The sequence below is a fragment of the Marmota flaviventris genome, chromosome 11 (assembly GCF_047511675.1).
Source record: "Marmota flaviventris isolate mMarFla1 chromosome 11, mMarFla1.hap1, whole genome shotgun sequence".
Lineage (NCBI taxonomy): Eukaryota > Metazoa > Chordata > Mammalia > Rodentia > Sciuridae > Marmota > Marmota flaviventris.
The window spans coordinates 36381971-36388758 of record NC_092508.1 but is presented as its reverse complement, the minus strand read 5'-3'; positions in this window follow the sequence as shown (position 1 = coordinate 36388758).

Here is a 6788-nt window from a genome sequence, read left to right as displayed (position 1 = left end):
GAATTGTTGTCTTCACAATTGAAAATTTTTGTGATATAAATTTTCACTGTCAAGAAACTGGAACTATGAAGATTATGTTTGTTTTTTAAAATTTATTTTTAGTTGTAGATGGACACAATGCATTTACTTATTTATTTTTATGTAATGCTGAGGATCAAACCCAGTGTCTCACGTGTGCTAGGTAAGTGCTCTACCACTGAGCTACTTTAATGCAATGTAATACCGTAACTAGAATCCAACTCTTCCAACTTTTGACCACAGGGGTCTGTGACTAAATACAACCACATTATATTCTTTTGCTTATCTTCAGAGAAATGTTTATGAAAGACACAAATACTGCTGTTCATATATTTTATTTTTTAAAATACCGATGTCATAAAATGTTGAAAACACACTTTTGAAAGGAAAGGAGTTTTTCAAGTTTACTGTCTACAAAGAGACTATAATTTTGCCTCTGTATTTTCCTATCCAAGGTCAATTAGAGACTCTTCTACATGAAAAATCAAGTAACCTTGAGAAGGGTAAATTGTTGGCACAGTTGTTAAGAGTGACATTGAGAACTGTGTGGAAGACATGTATAAAACCCAACTAACACCTTGTCCTTGTATAATGGGCATCATCCTAGCTTTTAAAATTATGATGTTGCCTGTTATTAATGAATTTTGCAATATTAAAAAATGCTGCTATTCTGTTAGCAAAAATGTATTCTTTGCATTATTAATCTCTCTAACCCCTTCATGTCCTTACCATTTAACTATAAAAACACTTTAACAAATAACAGAGCCCAATAAAATCTTTCATTGTAAATCTAAGAGGAATGCTACATGAGGTCCAAGACAAGAATAAAAATATTTTCTATATTCTGAGGTAAACAGCATTCAGATTAAAGCCAATTTATAGTGGGGTGGTGTGTAGGGCTTTGTTCATTACTCCAACTTGGCCTTCTCAAGAGCTTGTGAAGGTTACAATGCTTATTCACAAGAGACTCTTCATTATAAATGGAGAGATATGTCAGGACCAACAAAGAAATTTGCAAATTATTAGGCATTATATTCAGCCACGTAGTTATAATGTACAGCCCTCAGAAATGTTGAGGATGGATGGTGTATTCAAATGAATTGATTAAATAAATCATTTACTAGCTGAACTCTGGTTTCACAGTGTATTTATTTCTTCAACTTAAAAGTTTTTTAACTCTATAAAAACCTTCAAAGTGTAGGACTTGGCCGTGCATAATCACCAAATTCACTCAATTAAAATCATATATGTTTAATTTTTTATTTAACTTTTACCAGATCTTTTATTTCTAAATCTTGTATATTTGCTGTTATATTGCTATAATTACAGATACCTATTTCAACTTTCTAAATAAGGCTGATTGATTTTAAAAAGAGGTCAAAACCAGAGTGAGACAATATCCTCAATTTGCCCTATTCAACAAATTATACATCATTTTCAATTCCTCACAAATTAAGTCTTTCTGATAATCATACTTCCATACAAAATAGGCTAATTTTTGGTAAACAAAATAATTTTTTTCAGCAGCAATTCAACAGGTGAATATGGAAGTTATCAATAAAAATGAGCAATTCTATACCCCAGAATTAGAATTTGACATTAGCATTTAAAATTTGTTTTCCTGAAGCTTTCTTCAGTTAGGGCAGAATTTTTTTTAAAATTCACATTAATTTTTTTTAATCTATGCTACTTACATAATCTGATTCATGAAATAAAATCAGAGAATACAGAATTCACAAACTGATGATTTATAAAACAAGTAGGTCTTTGTTATCAAGAGGGTATTGAGGGTTAAATAGGAATCTCCTGTCCCTGAGTACCATAGCAGAATTTGAACCTCCACACATGTTCAAATATTCTATTACATACGTGTAAGTCCAAGGTTGTTTCTGAAAGTCACAGAAGATTCTATGAAGTTGTGTCCAGGAAAAGAGTTTTTTCCTTAATTCGTTAATTTTAAAGTATCAATAATGGACTGTCTGGGCACCAAGGAAGTAGAGCAAATAAAGAAAGACAGGTCTCTGTTCTCATAAATCTAAGGTGAGTAGGTAAAGGAGGTATGGTATTACAAGTACTTTCTTTGATCTTTCACCCTGTGAAGCAGAGTAGTTATCTAAAATCTTGGCTTACTGATTAGGAAACTGAAGCTCTTGGAAGAAGAACCACTTATCCTCCAACTCCATTATTATATGGGACAATTTTTCCTTGAGTAAAATTGATCCATCTCTGAGTTCAAAAATACTATACATGTCCCTATAGCTTACCAAGCTTAAACCTGGATGATTTTTAAATATATTTACTGATCAAAGAACTCATAAAATCTAAGAGTTAGGTAGGAATTTACTTACAGAATATTCCTATTAGTTTATATAAGATGAAACTTAGGACCAAGAAACTAATCAAATCACACAGCTATTTGGAAATAAATTAATGTATTTAGGAGACCAGCACAGTCTCCTAAATGCATTAATGATCCATCCAGAATACTTCATTATACCCTAGGATGCACAAAGTTTCATGCTTTCACAGCAACAGAATATTACCTAAGATAGCAGGATATCATCAATATTCTCTCTGGGGAAGAACGCTGCTTTTTATAAAATAGCCTAGAATCTCCTTGGAAAATCAGGTGAAAATAGAACTTTACCTGCATTAAATGGAGCTAATGTGTTTCCTTTGATTAAAAAAAAATCCCAATGGCAAAATCATTTCACATGCATTGAAAGGAATAAAATATTATTCAAGTTGCAATTATCTGTAAAGAACAGCCATTCCCTAGCCAGCACCTTTGGAGAAATTGATTGTTTCTTTATGCCCTTTGTTTACACATTTTTCTTAGACTTAATGGCCGACAAGTGACCATTTCATTATCATAAGATGCTTCTTTGTATTCTTGAGTTTATTCTACTCTTCCTTGTGCTTAACAGTAGCAATCATGTTCATAATTAGATGCACCTTTATTTTCAATCCCAAAGTGACTTTGTAGGTATCATGACAGCATCACAAACATTTTGCTGTGGTGAGAGGCCATGTTCATTTGCTGAAATGCACACCACATGTTTGTCCTGTTCTATCCTGAAGGTAAATGAAGAATATGTCTGGTCTTACAGGCCAAGAAAAGGAGAGAAGAATCATGACTAATATGCCTCAGATTTATGGCCCACATACATGGTCTGGGGAAGGCCCCTGTTTATATCTTCTTTCTCCTGAACCTATTTTCATAGAGATATCAGTTCACTTACCCGGAAGCTATTCAGAAATTTTTAAATGTCCAAATAGTTTAGAATATAGATGTGGAAATAAAACAATCTGAGTTTGAATTCCAGCCTTTGTAGAGTTTTATGAAATATTTTACTTTGTATATCTTAGTGACCTCACCATTAAAAACCTAGATATTAATTATTTCTACTTCATAGGCTTCTTATAAAATTAAATGAGATAATTCAAATAAAATGAGGATTAATTGTAATTGAGTTTTTGCCTAAAACAGTGTAAATTACACAGAATGTAACAGCAAGGTAACTTTTAGTATTGTTTTTTCTTTCTTTCTTTCTTTTTTGTACCAGCGATTGAACCCAGGGCCCCTTAACCACTAGCCATGGCTCTTTTTATTTATTTATTTATTTAATTTTGAACAAGGGTCTCACTAAGTTGCTTAGGGTCTCACTCATTAGCATTGGTTTTTATTTTTTCATGTGAAAAGCATGAATATGCACAGGCTTTTTCCACTGCTTTACATACCCATGGTTTTATAACTTGTCCTCAACCTGGCTTAATAGTTTGATATCCTCCAGGACCTGTATCTTCTCAGAGTGTTGTAGCTTAGATCTGCAATGCCCTGACAGGCTTGGTCTTCAATGCAGCAATGTGTAGAGGGGGCGCTCTTTGGAATTATCTGGATCATCAGGGCCCTGACCTCATCAGTGGAGTAGTCCATAGATAGATTAATAATTTAGACATTAATTCGACATAGTGGAAAATGTAGGAGGGGGCCTAGTTGAAGTCAACAAAATAATTTTCAAAAAAATAATAAAATAGTTTCAGAGGTTAGAAAGCAAATAGGCATGGTATGCTAGAATGGTAAAAGAGATATGTTTGATTATAAATACTGGGAAAGGAAAAGTAGCTACAGTCCATAATGAGAGATTCCCACCATTTCTATCTTACACTTCTCTACCTAGTGGATCAGAGTTCAAACTTCTTCCCAAGTGAGTCAGTGATACATAAATCACCCAGCCCCAGCCCACCCAACCCTTCTGTTGATACAGAAGGAGCTGTGGGTAGAAAAAGGCAGGTGACACAACTTGAGGTCATGAAATTTATATAGCTCCAATACACACTGATAGAGATATAGATTCAGTGGGGGGAAATGACAGGGATTCAGGGAAGAAAGGCAAGGATAGTGTTATTGGGCTCTGCTAGGGTTTGAATGTGTCCTCAAAGCCCTCATGTTGGAAATTCAGTCCTCCAATGCAACAATGCTGAGAGGTGGGCCTCTAACAGATGAGTAGGTGGCAAGGGCTCTGCTTTCATGAATGGAGTAATTCTGTTGTCACAGGAGTGGCTTAATCGTCCTACTCATTGTAATAAAAGGATGAGTTCTGAGTTTTGTCTCCTACCTTTGACAATACCTACAACCCACTCTTTCTTCCCCTCTCTCCCCTTTCACCTTCCACCATGGAATGACAGCAAGAAGACCACTGCCATGTGCTAACACCTAGACTTCCTAGTCTCTGGAACTATTAGAAATAATTTTCCTTTCTCTATAAATTACCTCTTCTGTGGTATTCTGTTATAGCAGCACAAAGCCAACTAAGACGGGACCAAATAAATAATTGTTCAAGAGGAGAGTCATTAACAGACAACAAATGAGAGGGGCTACTGTGGAATACCTGTCAAAGACCTGGGGGAGAACTTTTGGCAAATGATACAGGTATGACTCTTTATTGTGATTCAGGCTCCCTGGAAAGTTCCTAAGACACTTTGGGGAAATCTGTAAGGTCAAAAATATTTTAATAATCATACTGAGATATTATTTGTCTTTTTTACTCTCTCTCATAAGCATAAGGATTCATTGATATGCTTTCAGATTCTACATTGCAACTAACTTTTAGGAAGTTCTGGTGTATTAATAAAGCTAAATATTCACAGTTATCTGAAAAGACTTCTATTTTAGCGTGTTCAGGCTTTCATAAAGAATTCCATAGACTGGGCAGCTTATAAACTGTGGACTTTATTTCTCACATTTCTGGAGGCTGGGAAGTCTAAGATCAAGGGACCAGCATTTTTGGTATGGTGAGGGTCTGCTCCCTGAAATTCAAAAATTGCTTTTTGCCATGCTCTCACATGGTAGAAGGGGATGAAGGAGGTCTCTTTCACAGAGGAACCAATCCCATTCATAAAGCCTCTGCTATCTTGGCCTAGTCATTTCCCAAAGACTCCACCGTCTAATACAATCAGAATAGGGGCAGGATTTCAACATATGAATTTGCGAAGACGACAAAGACATTTAATAACTGCTACTGAAACACTTTTCTAACTGGGTAAAAATCTAGAGTTTTTCTCTATACTTCAATGAAAACAACATTTCAATAAATTGAATACAAAAGCAGATATGACAGTCCAGTTATCTTCTCTTAAAACAGACTAAAGAGATTTGCAAAAATGCACTAAAACAGTGCCACTATTATTAGTGAGCTTATTTTATTTGAAAAACATGTTTCATTTAAACATGTTATTAATGTTAATATGTAAGGAACATTATTTAAAGTAAATAATATTCCCCAGTCTTAATCAGCTACAGTAAATACTGATACGTATTATCCACATAAATAAAATCTCTTAAGGAACTTTAAATAATTCTTAAGAGTTTTAAGAAGACTTAATACCAAATGTTTGAGAACTGCTTATCTAGACAATTTGCTTCCCACTTCATTCAGTAGGAGGAAGTAAGGAAATTGAATAAAGTAAATAATCTTTGGAGCAATTATACAATTATTTCCATTCAAAAGCTGTATAAATCATGTAGCAGATTGCATTTTTCAAAAATGGTCACATCAATAATATTTGCCCAGTAAAATTCTCCCAGAATTTTGACACTGATCTCATTAAGACGTGACATCTCATCTAATTTGGGCCAGTCTTAGTGGCTCACTCCCAATTAGGGAAGGTAGTGGAGGTGATGTTTCATGTTTTCTGAGGGTGAGTTCAGAAAAGCAGTATAGTATACAGCTGGTATGCTCTGTCTCCCTCAATCTTGCCTTGGGAAATGAGAGCCCACAGATAAGAAGTCTGGCTCCCCACAAACTGTCATGCTGGAGTGATTATTTGGAGAGATCGTGTAAAAGTAAGGAGAGTTGCATAAGGATTCCTGCCTGCTCTGTATTCTAACTGTTGCTGTTTTCCCAGTGCCATCTTCCAGATGTAAGATAGTCTATCTATCATACCAACCCTTATCCTCAAGCCACCCTGATTGACCCAAGATGGAGTAGGGAGGGGCTGTGCCTACTAAGATCTGCCCAAATCACAGATCTATGAACAAAACAATTGCTTCCATTGTTAAGACACCAAGGTATGAGTTGTTTGTTATACAATCATAGTAACTGGAACAAACCCTTGTTTGGGGACAGTAGGAAATAATTGTTTCAGGAAAAGATGACAATCCTACAACCCGTATTGGATGTTCAGCTCTTCCATGATCACCCTTGCTAAGGACCACTGGACAGTGAGGAGCTTCAGCCCAGAATTAACTATACAGATGAAGAAAAAAT